Source organism: Protopterus annectens, chromosome 7.part0 (assembly GCF_019279795.1).
Source record: "Protopterus annectens isolate FY-2018-M chromosome 7.part0, PAN1.0, whole genome shotgun sequence".
Lineage (NCBI taxonomy): Eukaryota > Metazoa > Chordata > Ceratodontiformes > Protopteridae > Protopterus > Protopterus annectens.
This window is the reverse complement of record NC_056739.1, coordinates 344,868,317-344,887,109: the sequence shown is the minus strand read 5'-3', so window position 1 is coordinate 344,887,109 and position 18,793 is coordinate 344,868,317.

Here is an 18,793-nt window from a genome sequence, read left to right as displayed (position 1 = left end):
GACTCAGAAGGATTACTCACATGAAGGACCATCTGGTGGTACTGCTGGTAGGACTGACTTTTGGCTAATTAGGATAATGTTGGGTAATGTCACATATCTAAAACACCATTTTGATGTATTATCAAATCATAACTTGGTGGTATTGAAATTCTCAGAGTTTAGTAGTTTTAAGTGCAGATCTTCTTAACATTTTGATCCAATTTTACTTAAGAATGATACATGGATCAAGGACTTTGAAAAATGCTTTGTGGAGTACTATCAGGGCAGCATGGGTAAGGAAGAGACTGAGGGAGGGAGAGGTTCAAATCCTACATTAAACATAATTTGATATGTTATAGATGTGATACACAGTATACATACTTTAATAGGCTATTACATTTAGAAAAGCAGATTAGTTTGCTGGAAAAGACAAATAAAGATGGAGGTTGTTCTGATTTACTCCTGAAGGAGAATATTAATCTATGCAGGCAACAGTACCAAGTTCAATTTATAGGGTTATGGGAATAGTGGGAATGTGTTAAAACCTTGTTCTGATCTAAAGGTATTACCTCTTTCAAATTATTAGCAAGGCGGTTAACTAAAAGAAGGGAAATGTTTCTTGTGGGTCTCAGGGCACCTGTGAGTCTGGTTGCTCAAAATATGTTAGACATTAACAAGATTATGACCAACTATTTGCAAGGGATATACCAGTCTAGGACAATGGGCAATCAGATGGATATGGTAACTTTTATTACTCAGTGAAAATATAAAGGCTCTCTGGCAACCAATTTCTGTGGGGAGATTCATAAACCTATTAATGCATTAAAATCCAGGAAAGCCCTTGGGCTGGATGACCTTACTCCTGAGTTTTATAAGAAATTTAAATTGCTTTTAAGCCCAATCTTATTTAATCTTAATAGGGAAGCTGAAAATTTCAAAGCTTTCCAGGCCCAGTAAACAAACAAATGTAATTTATCTATCAGAACCCAATACAGATCCTTTGGACACAGGCTGATAAAGGCCCAGCTCATTGTTATCTTTCGATAATAAAATATATGCCAAAATTTTAGCTTTTACATTAGACAAAATATTTATACATTTAATGAAAGATAGACAACAAGGTTTTATAAAGGAATGAATGAGAGGCCCAAATTTGATGTCTTTATGGTTGAACGTTAAGTTCATTTTTTCATCAGAACCTAAGGTGATACTTCTTTTAGATTTTTCTTATGCATTTGATTCATTAGAATCAGATGCTTTACAGGAAGCTCTGACAGGTTGCAACTTTCCAAACTAATTTGTGAAGGTTTGGTTGTAATATGCAAGCCCCAAAGCATCTTCTATAACAATGGGATTTGGTCAGAAAGTATCAGGTTGATAAGTGGTATGAGGAAAGTCTGCCCTCTTTCACCACTGTTGTTTATCTTAGCCATATAAACCCTACAATATTTCTCGGAGAAGGCAGGTATAGATTTAACTATTCATTCTGCTTTTGGTCAGTCAATCCTTTCAGGTTGGTTTACAAATGATGGAGATGGGCAGTGCAGTGGCACAACAGATAGCATTGTCACCTCACATCAAGAAGTTCCCCATTTCGATTCTCAGCTGGGGTGCCTTCTGTGTGGAGTGTGCATGTCCTCTCAGTGTTATTGTGGGTTTCCTCTGGGTGCTCTGGTTTCATCCCACATTCCAAAGACATGCAGTAGGTAGACTGGAAACTAAGTTGGCTATTGCTGTGAGTGTGCATTTGAGTGTGTGGTGTGAAAGAACTACCATGGCAGGGCTAGCCACCTGGCATTGCAAACCTTGGCTCTATTTGACTGTCATTGCTGAAGTGACAACCAGACCCCATGTGCAAAAATGGGAAAAAGGGGTTGTGGATGGATGGATGGATGGATGGATGGATGGACTGAGAAAACTGGATTAGAGACCCTATTAAGGCAATAGCTTTAATTTTGTCCTTGTTCACTAGATTAGCAACTTTGTTCTGGTTATAAGATTAATGTTTCTAAATCTGTCGTGTTGTTTCCTCTCACCGAGGCATGCATCTTGGGTACTAGTTCTTTAATTCACAAGGACAAAATTGTTAAAGAGCATGTCTATCTAGAGGTTCTTATGATGTATCTGCTCAGCTGAATATTAGATTTAAATGCCAAGGCTTTTTTCTTGCTGTTAGCTGCAAAACATCTTCTCGGTCCCATATATGTATTTTTTGCACAAATCCAGGCTATTAAGATGGCTCTGATACATAAAATATTTCTTCTACCATATAATTTGCCACATTTAGCTAACCTAGATGAATTTTTAACTTGAAAAAACTGATTAGGCAGTTCTTTATGGCATAACAAAATTCTGAAAATGTAAATACGGAGACTGATATTACCTATAGCTTTGGGAGGTCTTATGGTTCCTGATATCCAGGGCAATGGACTGATATCAGTGGCCTGGCAAATACTAAGGTTCAGGTGTTCTAGCATGGTCTGGTTATAGTGTATATTTGAAGTGCCCTGCCTCCTCTCTATTGGCTTAGAATTGAATGACTCACCAAAGTTTGGGATTCTGGTGGGTTAGAAGAGTGGTGGTTTAAGAGATTGTCTTCTCATGTTCCAAACATGTATCTGCTAAAGTGAAGATGAATTTGATTTAATGATAGGTTCCATATTGAGTAGCAACCTCTTATTCGAATAAAATGGATTAAAGTTGATATGCTATATGAGGTGTTGGATACAATTTTTGGCCAAGTAAATGGGAAAGGAAACATTATGGTGGCAATACTTGCAACCCTCTTCATTAGTGAGATTGGTTGGCAAGGAATATGTTTTGAGGTATAAAGATAAAGTTTAAATATCTTCTGGATCCTTATTTGACATCTAAGTCTAATTGTTTAAATATAGATGATTTGTAGAGATGGTGTTTCATTGCTTTCCAAAATGGCACTAAAGATCTTAGGACTAAATAGTCAGGATGAGTTCAGCATGGATTGTCTGCAATGGAATGGATAAATATTTTTAGGAGATGCCATAATATTAGTTTACCTCTTTAAACATCTTTTACACTTTATAAACGTATCAGTTTTTGGTAACACTCACCCCACAGACTATGATGTAGGAAATTGTTACCTCATGAAAACTGCTATATATGATTTGGACATGCCTTGCAATAGTTTCAGTTTTGAATAGGGTCTGTCATTTAGTATGCAGGGCAGTACAAGTTAGTACACCAGATTAGTGGACAATGCTATGTTCACTAAGGATTTGTTGGTTGTAGTAAGAATTGTTGTAGCTTCAAATTTAGCTGTCATATTCAAGTACTGGAAGGGGCATGATTGGAGCAAAGAAATAATTCTTTCCTTGAAGAAATAAGTAAGCCTTATTAACTGTGCTTTTTCAGGTTTGCAAGTCTTTTTGGGCAATCTTTTATTATAGTTGGCATAGGCAAGAAATAGAAATATTTAAACATAACTAAGATGTTCAATTCTGTATGTGACAGGGCTAGGTAATACTTTATTTTCTTTTTTCTATTTTCATTTATTGGATTTGTTTAGCTTTGTTTGCAATTTTCCAATTTTTATCTACTCTGAATTTTTGAATTTTAATAAAGTTTAAAGTTTTACTGTTAAAAAAAAAGAAAGAAAGAAAATTCAACTTCAGATTGCCTAATACAAAATAGGGTATACACTCTTTCCTTTGTGTTTCGTGCTTAGATGGTAGTAAGAGTCCTTGACCCAGCAAGCACTCAGTTCATGTTATGTGAAACATAAACTCTTACTTGGAAACCTGCTGACTTTCTACTATACCCATTGACCCTTGTCTGTGTGACAGCAGTGAAAGAAAAGTTCAAAGGTTAGACAGGTAAATGGCCAACTTGATACCTCCAATATAGACCTACGATAAATAATCTTAACTAACTGCTGGCTGGTATTGAAAGATGGTATAAAATTTAATTTATCCAAAGTGCAAAGGTAATTGGGATAAGTAAAATAATGTTGAATTTTGCATGCTGTTGAAAGGCTACATTAAGATCAACCTTTATAATTTCACCAAGAAGAAGAACGGTGTCTGAGGTTTCTGGCATAGAATGACACAAATAGGTGGTTTCCACAATGTGATTATAGGTCACAATAAGACTTAAAAATAAACATAAATTAAAACAATGTCGACCTAAAACAAAAAAAAAAGAGCAACTAGGCAGCCCTGAAAAATCAAATCTAGGACCTATCCTCTCAGAAGTAGGTTGAAATGATTAGCCTTTTGACACCATCTAAAACATTCTTTAAATGAGACAGGCAGTTATTAAGTGAACTATATTTCTAAAAATGTAAGGGGAAAAGCATGTATTGAACAAGAGTGCAAAAATGACCAAATAATAAGTTGTTCAGTCATATGCACACCACTTCAGTACTGAAACAGAATCATAAAATAACAATAATCAAAGGCTGTATGAACTATAAAACTCTTGAAAGTTCACAGATAGAGAATGCAGTATGTAGTTCTTTCAAAAATTCATTAATTAGTCATTGAAGACTTGACCTGAAACATACCAGGCCAAAATGCCAGTTAGATATATTCAAACTAAGATGAGAATGTTTAGCTCCACACTTTCAGGGAGGAAGCAGCAGACACAGAATGCTTTACTAACAAAGACTCAAAAGACCTGTCCTTCAAAGAAGATCAACACCAGGAATGTTTTATCAAGTTAACCACAAAGGGAAGAGACTATAATCATAGTTAACCCTGTTGCTAATGGTTACTTAGCACGATTTTTAAATTTGCTCCTACTGACACCATGTTATATAGCACTTCCCTGTCTGAACTGACTGAGTATATTTTGTACATTGATGTTTTCTTTGTACCTGTATACTAATTAAAGAAGTTGTCAGGCATCTGTGCATCACCTATGTGTATGAATCTCATCAATGAATGATGCTGCATTAACTGCAGTGTGTAGATTGCATTTATCCACGTCACTTTGTGTGGGAATATCCTGTAAGAAATTTGGAAGATACTAAAAAGCTGTAGCTCCAATGAATACTGTTTAAATAACTGTGGTAAGAGTACTTCAGGTATACACGAATGACTCTGAGGGTCTAATCCTGAAGATATATATCGTCACATAGTAGACAGAGATATTCAAAGAGAATGCAGCTGTTTAGGAAAGTATTATATATGGAATCATTAAAAAGTTAATTTCCAAGATGTAATGCACAAGAAATATTTAGTATTGTTAAGTAAGGAATTTTACATTGTTTAATTGAAGGATGCAAGCTCATGAGGTTTATATAACAGATACAGTATCACGTGTAAATATAAATTATGAAACCTCAGGCTAGAAGTGAATGGACAGATGCATGGGAAAAAAAAGATTAAACACAAACACTATTATGTTTTCTAGAAGTAGTGAATGTATACAATATCACTAGTATGAAGATTAACCACGAGCACACAAGAAAAAAAAAAAAAAAAAGTCCAAACATGTATTGTCACTAAACTATGGGCACTGCTGGCAGCAGATAGTAGGACTAATTCCATGCTAATTTTGCAATTCAAATGTGTAGCCAAAGAGTGTAAGAACATATAAAAAGTGAAAGTTTACACACAGGAACACATGGAAAGTTAAGGGAAAGGGAAAAGAAGTGTCAGGGGGAAGGAAGTGAGATTTTTCCCTTTGTGAAACAAGTATCTGTTTTGCAATTTTATAAGAACAGTGGAGAGAAAAGTATGAAAGACACACCCACAGTCTCCCATTTTCTCAGCCTAATTCCCTCATGGAAGGGCAATAAACAGTACAATGAGTGGAAAAGATATAGGGGGATTTTTTATCCTCGAATAATTTTTATTTTCAATTAAAATAACATTTACATAATATTTTTTAAATATAATTTTAAACAACTATATACAATATTTACAATAGCCAGAGTTTCAGTTATATACACTGTATGTTATTAAATATAGACTTAACAGATCAGTTATCAGAGATACAATATTGATTATTGCAGAGTGTCCAACAAAGTTATAACTTTCGTCCAAGGATTATTTACCAATGGCCTGGGATAGATTCGTAGTTCTTTGATTTTTATTTCCATCGATGCAGTTGCCTTCAGTAGAGTGTAGAATTCTTCCAAGGGCGGGAGTGTATTTGAATTCCACCTTCAGATTACGCATTTCCTAGATATAGCAAGTATTGTCCATAACAAATACATATTTGTCTTATTTAGGCAGGGACCTTCATCTACATTTAGTATAATCAATACTTTAGTTAAGGTAAAGGATTCATTAAATAAAGCTTGTAAAAAATGATTGATTCCATTCCAATATGATTTAATTTTATTACATTCATAAAAAATATGAATCTAGTCTGCTTTATTTGACTTTTCACACCTCCAGCAAAAAACATTTGTAGTAGTACTGATCTTTTTAGTTCCATCTGGTGTTAAAAATGCTCTATGTAAGTATTTCCAGTTAAAAATTTTCCAGTACTGTGTGTTAGAGGTGTAATTAACTGTTAGTAAAATGTTAGTTTTAATTTCTTCTGTTAACTGCAATGACTGACCTTTTGTTAAGACCTGCCAGTATGATGTTTTGTGAATTGTTTTATATGTTATTAACTCTTTATATAGATTTGAAATGGAATTTTTCTTTTCACAACTATTATATATAAATTCATACAGAAAACTTATTAGATTTGGATTATCTTTACATGGGGAATGATTAATTAATCTGCATAAATCTTGAGTGTACATTAGAATGCTTTGTAAGGTTAACCAGCCCTGTGTTGGAATATCGTAAGCAGTTTTTATCATATGTATATCTAAAACATTTAATTTATTTACACATTGAAACCAGCATAAGAATCCATTTTGTTCTAAGGAGGTTATTGTTTCCTTATATATTCTGTGAGGAAAGTTCTTAGTGATGGTAAATGGGGTTAAAGGTCAAACCAAAGTTTTAGATCTATGTTTGCATTGATAAGTTTCCTAAAGGAATTGATAAAATGATTAATCAGTGTTGTTTTAGAAGGTTTTATTATATTATATTGTATACTTATGCATAGTATGTACCAGGGTTTGTTTGATTTGTCTACTATTAACATTTTTTAACAGATTAAATTCATTTGTTAATATAGCCATTGTTAATTCTTTCCAGTTGGCAAAATAATTAAGGTTTATCCAGTCTATTGTAGTTTTAAGCACATATGCTTTTATATATGTTTATATTTCTGGGAAGTTCAATCCTCCTTGTTTCCAGATTCTAATGTGATGAGTTAGAGCTACTCTATTCTTTTTGGGATACCATAAAAATTTTATTAAACATGAGTTTATTTCTTGAAGAATGCATCTTTCAGGAATTAACTGTATTGCTAATGCTACATATAGTATTTTTGGCAATAAGACCATTTTTATTAATTGCAATCCGTCTTCAAAAGTTAATATAATTTTGTTCCACTTTTCTATATATATTTTTATTGTTTCAATAATGTTTTTATAATTTATTAACATTGTTTCATTTATATTTTTGCATAACACTATTCCTAAATAATTTAGCTTAAGTTCTTGTTTTCCTATGATGGATTTATCTGTAACATGTAGTTCTTTTTTTATTTAAAAATAGAACTTTTGATTTTGATCTATTAACGTGTAGACCTGAAATCTTATAACATTTCTCCATTACTTCTTCTAGCTCTCCTAATGACCCTCTGGAGTTTGATAGGGTTAATAAAATACTATCAGCAAAAAGCATTATTTTTAGATATGTACTGGTCATAGACTTCTATTCCTTTTATTCTTGCATTATTGCATATTATTTCTGCAAGTATTTCTATAGCCAAAGGAAATAAAATAGGAGTAAGGGGCATCCTTGTTTAGTAGATTTCATTATATGGACAGATTCTGAGGTGAAAGGACCTAATTTAATGTAGGCAACATTATTAATATATAAGTTTTTTAGTAATAAGATGAAGGGAGGAGGGAATTCAAATAATGCTAATGTTTTAAATAGATATTCCCAGTTGAGGGAATAAAATGCTTTTTTATGTCTAATCTGATTACAAGTGTTTCTCTAGCTTCTTTATTCACATAATCTATAAGAGTAAACATCCTTTTAATATTATCATGTGTGTGCCTGTTATATAAAAATCCTGTTTGATCATTATTAATTGTCTTTGAAAGTGGGATTTTCATTCTATCTAGGATTGACATGAGTATTTTGTAATAATTATTCAGTAATGATATAGGTCTGTATGAGGTGCAAAGCTCTGATGGTTTATTATCTCATAGAATTGGCGTTATGAGAGAATATTTCCATGAGGGTGGTATTTTTTCTTCTGACTTGACTTCTAGCAAAGTTTTATGAAAAAGGGAGATTACTGTTGAAGGGAAGAGTTTGTAAATTTCCATAATTATACCATCTATCCCTGGAGCTTTGATAGATTTACTTCCTTTTATCTTGTCAACAATTGCTTTGCAGGATATAGGCTTTTGTAGGTCTAGTTTTAAGTTTTCGGGAATTTTTTTTATATTGATAAGGTTTGTATCTAAGTTTATTTGGTTGGTATCTTCTTTTTCGAAGTGTTCCATATAATGGAACCGAAATGCTTCAAGGATGTCTCCTATATCTGATACTTTTTTCTCCTTTCTTTTAATGATATATACTACTAATGTTATTTGCTTTAGATTGTAATTTAATTCTTGTAGATAAGTTATGTAGATATTTGGGGGAGGTGGCTAATGAGTTTATTTTAATTTTTCCAAGGCTAGACAAGTTTTGTGTGTTAGAATTTCATTATATTTTTTATTTAATTCCTCTATTTCTTTTTTGACTTTTTTGACTTCTGGACAATTCTGATTTTTTTTTTAGATTTTGCTGTCAAGAGTCTGATTTGCAAGTCTAATGATTCATATTCCCACTCTCTAACTTTGTTTTTGTACCAGCTAAGGGTCTTGTCCAATAAATACACTTTTAATGAGTCCCAAACCATGACTTTACTGATTTCTGTTGTATTATTAATTTCAAGAAACAATTGTAGTTCTGACAACAACCAGGGTCTAAATTATTTAATTTTTGTGATATATGATGGAATTCTAGTTGAGAGGATTAAAGATTTAAACTCTGTTTGGAGCTTTATTATCAGAGAGTCATGATCTGAGAAGGGGCATGGAACTATTGAGAAGTTGAGGATTTTTGTTTGTAAATCTTGAACTATGAATAATTTGTCTATTCTGGTTTGTGTTCCAAATCTATGGTCTTTATGGGAAAATAATAAGGATTTATCATCTTTTACTTTAAAAGTGTCTGTTAAATGAAATGACTCAATCCATCTTTTTAAGGATTTTGAAATAGTTGATATGAGAAAACACTTCTTGGTGGTTTCAAAAGCTTCTAAGATACAATTAAAGTCTCCTCCCAGTATAAGATTTCCTTTATAATTGTTGGAAATAAAATCTAGGTGTTTTTTCACTGTTCCTGCTCCAATTCCTGAGAATCAATATAGATTAGCTAAGGTCCATATTCTGTTATCAAATTTAATTTTAACAAATTCTAGTAGACCTTCTTTGTCTTCATATTTATAAATAACTTTTGGAGTGCCTATGTTTTTCTTCCAGAGAATTGATACACCTTTTGTCTTTGTTCTATAAGAGGACTGAGCTAAGACTGCATAGTCCTTAGGGTTCCAAATAAAGCTATCATTAGTCTTAAAGTGTGTTTTCTGGAGAAATAATACTTATGCTAATTTAGATTTAAATATTTTAGTAAGTTTGATTTTTTATTCACATTAAGCCATTAGTATTTAATGATAAGAATGTTAAATCCATTTCAAGTTATTGTTGGAAGAAACTTTTTGCTTCTTTTTCTTGTAGTTATACCATACTCTCTGATAATGCTGAATGTTATTTTTATGTGTGTAAACTTGGGAGTGTAATTTAATGTTCTTTCTTCTTTAAATACAAGTAGGGTAAAATTCTGGTCAGGCTATTAAAAAGTACTTCTATAAAACATTAATTCTAAAGTATCAAATACAAGTAAATATGAATTTCCCATTAAACATACAATGAAAGTCATTCCTAATCCAATAGATAAAGATATATCTATTGGATTATCACTCATACCTTTAAACAACAATATCAACTGAGCTCCATATGTTAAATTGTTATATGGAGAATTTTCTTAAAAAAGATATGAAATTCTATATTATTCTATTATTATTCTATAGTATTTTATATAACAGGATGGAATGTTAGTAGTGTAAACAATTATTATGTTGACTTAGAAAATATCTAATATTTAGTTACCCTTAAGAGATCCCAAACATGTCTGATATGTTACTTTGGATAAATTAAATGCAACAGAGGAGCATACACTAAATAAGCCAACAACAAATAGATTATTACTAAAATAATTTGACTAAAAGGACTCTGCAGGAGGCAATGAGTGATTACCAATGAAATATGAATTTATGTAGGTGTACTGTCTTCCTTTACTTTCCCACTCTTCAGCTCACCAACTTCAACTTACACTTATGAAAAGACATGGCTTATCAGTGGTATCCTGACTCTGAGTAGAGGCACCCTAAATTCTAGTGTGCAGTGTTTTTACTTATTTATAGATTTACAAAGCAGAGTCTAAGAATGAACTATGATCACCCTGACAATTCCCATCCTGCATAGGGCACCTCCTGCTTCCGGAATGGGTAATCACATCTGGTCTAGAATGAATGTGAAGGCACCTACATGGAAATCAAGACTTACCTTAGGTAAGTATTAATCAAATACTATTTAGAGCATCTTAGAGAGTTCTCAGGGCAGTTAGAATACTCTTAAGCCTCTCCTCCCTTGACCAAAAACCGGGATTTCCCTTACCTTTCTTTCCCTTGTTTTAAATCAGTACTAGTAAAAGAAATTCAGCAAATGCAAGTAAACAGAAATAACATTCAGTAGTCCGTTTTGTACATGACTTGCAATCCATTAAACAAGTCAGTGACTAACAACACTTTAGTAAACATTATAAAGACAAATTAGAAATGATTTCCTAGCTCTTTAAATTTTCTGATAAAGCAAAACGTTAATAATAAGCTATTTTAACTAAAAGTATAAAGCATTTAAATTTTTCCTTGCATGTATACATTTCTACTTATACTGTAGTGTCAATAGCTGTCTTTGAAATCTGTACAATACTTCACTTCTTCAAATCATTCCTTTTTCAATTCAAGTTTTGTTTTGTCAAAACGGCAACAATACTTCAAGGGCACAATTAATATTTAGTAGTACCACAAAACACAAGATAAGAAGAAATACCACAGGCAATGAACAAGCCAAAAATACACTAAAGAATTTATTAACTTAGCGCATCGGCTATTCAGCCTTCAAAGAGTAAAAAGCCATAAAAAACACCATAATAATATACAAATAAAATTAACAAGTCACACCCACTGCTTCTACAATTAATATTTAGACTGATGTTTCAAATAAATAACTTGTCAGTTGCCAATTGAGTTGGTTTAGAATGTATGGTTAGTGCAAATATAGCATGTTGCAAAAAATAATATGTATTTTTTCGTGTGTCATATGTAAGTGACACATATAATGTAGCATATATAGAGCAGATAGCTTATGGATTCGGGTTGTTAAAGTAAATTATGCTTATTAATCATGCAGTTTCATTTAAATTCACAAGTAATTTGGGGACATTTAAGTTGAGTTTCCAGGAATGTGTAGTCCAATGTGAGTAATTGAGTCCACTTTTCCTCATAAACATATGTCACAATTCATTAAACAAAGCATCTGTCTAATAATCATTATAAAGACAAAGAATAGTAATTTCCTAGCTCTTCAAACTTTCTGATATCGCAAAATGTTGACAGTAAGCTATTTTAAGTGAAAGACTAAAACATTTCAATACTTCCTTGTGAATATATATTTTTAGCGTTGTCGCCTCACAGTAAGATGCTGTCCAGTTAGATTCTCAGATAGAGCATCTTCTGTGTGGAGACATGCGTGAATGGGCGTACCTTAGTTGAAGGCTGTGCATCAGGCCTGGCAAGCCGGTACATAAAAATCAACTGCCAATCAGTAGCGGACCGGAGTTCCGCTGTGGCAACCCCTAACTGGGAAAAGACGAAAGACACAAACTTTTACTGTAGTGTCAAGAATAGGGGTGGCTCGTGGCATCGGACTGCCGGACTGCAGCCCCCTCAACTAAAAAGAATAAAGTGTCAAGAACTTCAAGAAGTGTTTAAAAAAAAAATACCTAATACCTTTTTTTTTTTTTTTTATAAACAAACTTCCAAGTCCGCGACTCAGAAGTATGCACATGCGCAGTGCGCACTTTAACCGCGGCCGCGCCTCGGTTTTAAACATCTTTTTTTTTTTGTTTGTTTTGATTGCAGCCCGGAGGGGTAATGAAGGCATCATTGTGATGCCCAGAAGTCTATGTGGTTCCAAACTGCATAGAATTAGAAGGGGCTTGGACTGCGACGTCCGCAGGCACGTCATGACGTGCTTGCTAAGTTGCTGGGCTAAATGCTGATTGGTTGTCGCTCTCTTCCCGGGCTTTATGTGCTGGGAAAAGAGCGAGAATCAGTCAGTTCAGTTGTTAGTTTCGAGCTTCAGCTTTCCTCGCTTTCTTTGTGGATTGTTTCGTGATCTTTTTACTTTTTTTTTTTGTGAATAATTTTTATTTGTTTTGTTTTTGCATTGGATTTGGAATCGGATTTTACGTTTTTATTTTGGGTGGATTTTGTCAGCTGTGCTGCAGCCTGTGCTAGAGAACGAAGGAAGAACAGAAGAACTGGGCGCCCTTGTTTCCTCTTGCCTTCTTCCTGTCTGTCCCAAATCTTCTTTACCAGATTGTCTTCTGCTTTTCTGCACTAAGTCTATTTTCATTGTGAGACTGCATTGCTTTGTTTAGCAGATATCTATTAGGGTTTATGCTGTAAAATATAAAATAAAACTTTTAAATGAAATCCATATCATTGCAGAAGTAAAGCAGTATGCACATTAGTGTTTATGGCAAATGGGATGAAATAACCAAGGAATGGGACATTGGAATGGCTGCAGGGGGGAAGCTCCATTTGACCATGATTTTGTGATGGGGGGAAGGGCAGCAAACTCAGACAGCCCCAGCTGAACTATACCTCTCAAATGTCCAGAATTTTGCAGAATGAATAGATTTTTGCTTCTTATTTTTGGTTTGTTCCTCATAAAATTTGTGGTTTTCTGCCAAATCATTTAGGAATGAAGTCACGAAATAATGACAGACATTGAGTTTCACACATCATAACCTTCAGAAAAATGCATGCTAAAGCAAGACCTGTTATTCTATCAACTGTCTTAAGTTTATACAAGAGCAATTTGTTGTACTGTTTCCATGTTCCCCCAATATATTTGGCCTTGTCCAGATTTCCTGCATTAAGAGGTTGAGAGGTAAGTGCAAATAAATCGCTTTATAGAATTAGGAATATCCAAATCTCTCAACTGTCCCCAATTTTGGTTTGAAATGTTGCTGCCCCCCTAATAATCCCTCTGCAAAATGGCAATTTTGGAAGAAAACATGGAGGGTTTACAATTATAAATAATTGTAATGATCAGAGTTATAGATTACTTTTATTTCAGAAATGCATGTAGGTGATCTTATTTTCTCAGCTGCTCAAGTTAACAGTACTAATTTTAAAAAGGTGTCCCTTCTTTGACAGGTTCCCAGCTGTATTGCGTGGCAGTTTTATATTTTTGCATAACATTTTTGGTCTGTTTTTCATACAATTGTGTTTTTCTGGCAAATTAGTAGCAAATCATTAAAGACTGAAGTTAGAAAATAATGGCAGACATTTGAATTTCAGATTTCATACCTTCAAAAATTCATACTAATGCAAGACCTACTACTATTCTATTATCTTTCTAAGTTTATAAGAGCAATATTTAAACATTGTCTTTATTTTTGGGTCTGTGTCCCACTTCTATCTATGTCTTTGTCCAGATTTCTTGCTCTGAGGTTGAGAGATATGAGTGTCAGAGCCATCACCATCAGCCAGAGACATTTCAAACTGTGACCTACTTGTTGCACCCCTCTCCCCATTGCAGTGGCTCTGGATGTGTCCAAGCAAGGCAAGGAGCAGTTATGCAGTGCAAGCGTGCAAGTACGACTGTGGCTTTTCATCTGTCCTTGATTTTGCAGAATGTTCTGGTTTTCTGTCATATTTTTATACTGTTGATTTATGCTTCGTATTATTCAGAAAATGCATGCTGTTGCAGTGCCCTGTTGCTCTGTATTAAAGTAGCAATCCTTTACTCGACCATCAGGTAAGCATGTGGAGAATTGTAAGATGCAAGTAAGCTTTAATAAGCATACTGTTAAAGAATTATCAACATTGAAAGCCTTTTCATTGTTGCCATGCAGAGAATATTGACATAACTAGATAACGTATAAGCCTTAGGTATTGAAATGCATATGACAGTATTTGACATAAAGGACAGGATTACAGTATTTTCAGAGCCTCATTATATTTGTTGGAGACTTGCAGTTATCTTTGCAGGCTTTACCCGTAAACTAAACAGAATGCCAATCTATCATGCGTGGTCCATAACTTGTGCAGTAATCCTTTAAGCAATTTATCTTGAGCTTGTTTCTTGTTCGCTGTTCATTTTTTACTTTGATCATGTGTTCCCTATGAAACAAGTAGATAGTTGTTGTCAGGCAGCAGGTCTTTTTGGATAAGAAACATTTTTACAAGTGGGGGTATCACAGAGATTGCTACTTTCAGCATGTTACTTGGTAATTTTATAAAGCTGAATATAAATTATAATTAGAAGTGCAGTGCAAGGAGAAGTGGTTTGAGCTGAGTGCTGCTTGTTTTGTTTTATACTTGATTTTGAATGGCATTCCAGTAATGTATTTAAAAAGCAATTTATTTTTCATGCCTCACAACCTTTGTGTTTCCATCTAGATATTAAGTAAGTTGTCATGTAGCCAATGCATTGAAATATTTTTTCTTCTACACTTCATTTTGTCTTGAATGGACTCTTGTAATGATGGTTTGGCACCCAGGGCAGCGTATTTAATTAAAGTTCCAGTTGTTGTGGTTTTGAGCATAGCTCCACCCCTTTCTAGTTGGTCACACCCCCTCCCATTGGCCCCACCCATTCAGCTGTCTCCTGCAGCCCCCCTTTAATTTGAAGTCACCAGCCACCACTGGTCAAGAACTGTCTTTGAAATCTATGCATTACTTCACTTCTTTCAAGTCATTAATTTTACAGTTCAGATTATATTTTTTTCAAAATGTCAATAGCATCTCAGGGGCACATTTAATATTTAAACTGATATCTTAAATGAATAGCTATCAGTTACCAAGTGATTTTGTACAGAGTGTGAGGTAACTGCAAAGATAACATGTTGCAAAAGTAATATGTATCTTTTCATGTGCTCTAGAGACTGACAATTTCAAGTAACATAAAATGTGACTTTTACAGTGCAGACAGCTTGTGAAATCAACATGTTAAACTGAGTAATACTTTTTAATCAAGCAGCTACATTTAAGTGCACATGTAGTTTGGGAACATTTCAGTTGTGTTTCCAGGAATATGTAATCCTATGAGGATAAATCATAAAATATTTACAAATAGTCCTAATTATGTATTTATTTTACCTTGCTTAGGTTGCTTTTTTTCATTTAAATAACTAAACAACATTACTTTTTCTTATTATTTGTTATCTGTGAGGCTAAATGCACTTCACAGGTTCACAGTGTCCTTAGAAACTGCAGCAAGTGTTTACTGTTGCTATGGCAACACAAATAGAATGTGGAGAAAGCTTCACTTCTCTTAACCAACAGTACATTCTTCCCTCCTTTTTTTTTACATTTTTGTTAATACTAAATGGAAATAATTCAACGGATGTATGCACATGAATGGAACATCTCAGAGTTAGTCACAAACATGTCCCCAATCCCAATAAGCATAACAGTGACTATCATTAATCTAATAAACATTGTAATAATTAATTAAGTTCACTATTCCAATTAGTCTACCTTAAAACTAGATTATTTTAGACTATTATTTATATATGTATGGATAGTGAGTTATTACATATATACAGACTATATTAGTATAGTAAATAGGAGAGAATTTAGAAAGGGAGACAAGATGCAGTTAAAATAAATAATGAGAAAAGAGAGAAGAGAGAGAAAGAAAAGAGAAAATTAAGAGAAAATACACATATACTATGTAAGTTGATTTACAATATAAATATTTTATGTGCTATATAACCCTCCTTCTGTGAAAGAAAAGTACCCTGTTTTACATACCTGAGGTAATGTGAAAACTCTCATGTCATCTATTTTCAAAAAATATAGATAAAGATTCCAGTAGTTAGTTACCTTTGTTTTAAAATTCTAAGCAGTAAAATTGGTCCTTTAAAGTAATGCTAAAACAATTCATATCATAGTAGATGCTTTGAGAGATTTGGCTGTAACAGTATCAGTCTTTTGCTTCTTCTTTTTGACATCTGTTCAGACATTTGTTTCTTTTGTTCTCTTGAAAAAAGGTGACATCCAATCCATATCTTCTGGTAAAGTAATCACATTATTAGTTTTAATAATTGAAGAGGCTTCCTCTTAAGTCAATAAAAGTCCTCATCTCGTTGGCATACAGTATTCTTATCTTAGCTGGATATGCAAGTTGTGCCTTGATGTTATTTTGTTTCAGAAACTTTATCATTGGCCACACTTTTTTTTCTTTGTTTCATTATTCTAGATGAATAGCCGTTATCAAATCTTATCAGGCTCTGTTTATATTTTAGAGGTGCCTTCCTCCAAGTAGATCTTAAAATCAGTTTCTTGTCCAAGTATGAAAGAAATGTGATAATTTTGACCTAGGAGGAGAGTTTGAGTTAGTGGCAGGTTTCCCAAGAGCTCTGTGTGCCCTTTCAATGCCAAAGGAAAGTCCTTCTTTTAAATTTAAAAAGTCAGGGATCCAGCTTGATAAAAAGGAAATAATATCCTCACCTTCTGTGTTTTAGGGTAATTCAAAAATCCTGATGTTATTTCTCCTCTCCCTATTTTCCTAGTCATCTACTTTATTAACCAAGTGTTTTGTTTAAGAAGCAGTTCTTTCTGTGTTTCCTCTTCCTTAAATCTGCTTTCTAAGTCATTTAGTGAAACCTCTATTCCTGTTATCCTTGTCTGGTGTTGTTGTACCATTTCCTTGTGGGTGTCAGCCTGTTTTTGACTGCTTGTTTTAAGATTTCCTAGGTTCTCTTTAAAATCATCCATCTTCAGACAACTCCTGCAGGGTAGATGCCATCTGTTGTAGTTCCTTCTTTAAGGCAGCATCCTGGTGAGAATTCATTGAGTTGCTCATTTTAGCAAGTGAATATATATCCAAGCTTTTTGACAGGAAATTATTTGTAAAACGTCACCAATGTTTATAATTATGTAAATTAGTACCTTATCTATAAGATTTTATACTTTGAAGAAAAAAAATATTTTTTCCTGTCTCATTTAACTAGTTATATGGAACTCTAAAATACTGCTGCTTTCAGTTAGCCATTCAGGCTCTGCCTTTCTCTATAGGGGGATTTTAATTAAGCCTACACAGTCTTTTTTTGCTATGTACTATGTTCTTCATCTGTAAATATGTTGTAAGTAATTGCTATGTAAATTGTTAATCGCTGTGTAATCCAATTTAACTACTGTCTGTTTATTTTAACTGTGGAGCTTTTCTCCCCTGGCCTCCGCTGAAAATGGACCTACGTCCAGTTGGACATTCCCGGTCAACAAATATAAATAAATAAATAACTAACTAAATAAATAAATAATGTAGGCATTGTGGCACTCTGCTTACATGAAAGTAAGCAGGTTCATGATTCAGTAAACACAGCTGAGCATCCTGCATGCATGCTCCAACACGGAAGTATCTGTGGCATTCAAATCCCTTCATAAGCAGGAGAATTTCATGCAAATGAGGGAGGTAGAGAGATCTAGCAAGCAGATAGGCAGCCCTGGAGACCCCATGTCAGTGTCCATAGTGTACATGGAAAACTTCTGTGTACAGGATTTTAGACAGACAACAGGAGCTGTAAAAATATAGGTAGATGGCCAGAAATGGCATAACACATACAGACATGAGCATAACTATCCACTGTGTGTCCAAAAATGTAATGGAAATAAGTTAAAATAAGTTTTTTTTTAATGATCTGGATATGTTTGCATGGCACGTTGCAGAGTGCAAACATGCTTTTATGCAAAAAAAAAGAGTGGGAAAAACAAATTTAGTAGTATGTGACAGAAATATATCATAGGACACAGCATGGAGTATCTACAATGGTGAAATGGTGCTGTTGCTAATGAGGCAGGGCTTGGAACCATGTAGTTTCCAAAACACAAATACCTCTTAGGAAATAGCCCAAAACCATCTGTAGTAGGACAAGTTTAATGGTACTTCACAGAATAGAATTTAATACAAAAAGAATACAAACCTCCAGTCAAGCGCTTTCGTCCATGCAAATTCAAGACTTCATCAGAACAACATACATAAAGCTACAAATTATTTAAATAGTAAAACCAGCACTTGCCAGCAATTAAAATTAGTGACATCATCACAACTGCCAACACTAGTCCAGGTATCAATGATTGCTGATCCCTAATGTCTATTTTGAAATATAAATCTTCTATTTTAACAGGACTGTTTTAGTTCCTGATTTTAAACCATACTGGACCTATAAGTTGTGAAGATGTCCCACATACCCTCGCACTCCTGAGGTTATCTGCACCCACACATCAAAACAGTTGCCCAAAGGAAGCAAATGAAGTCCATAACAGTACATAATTCCAG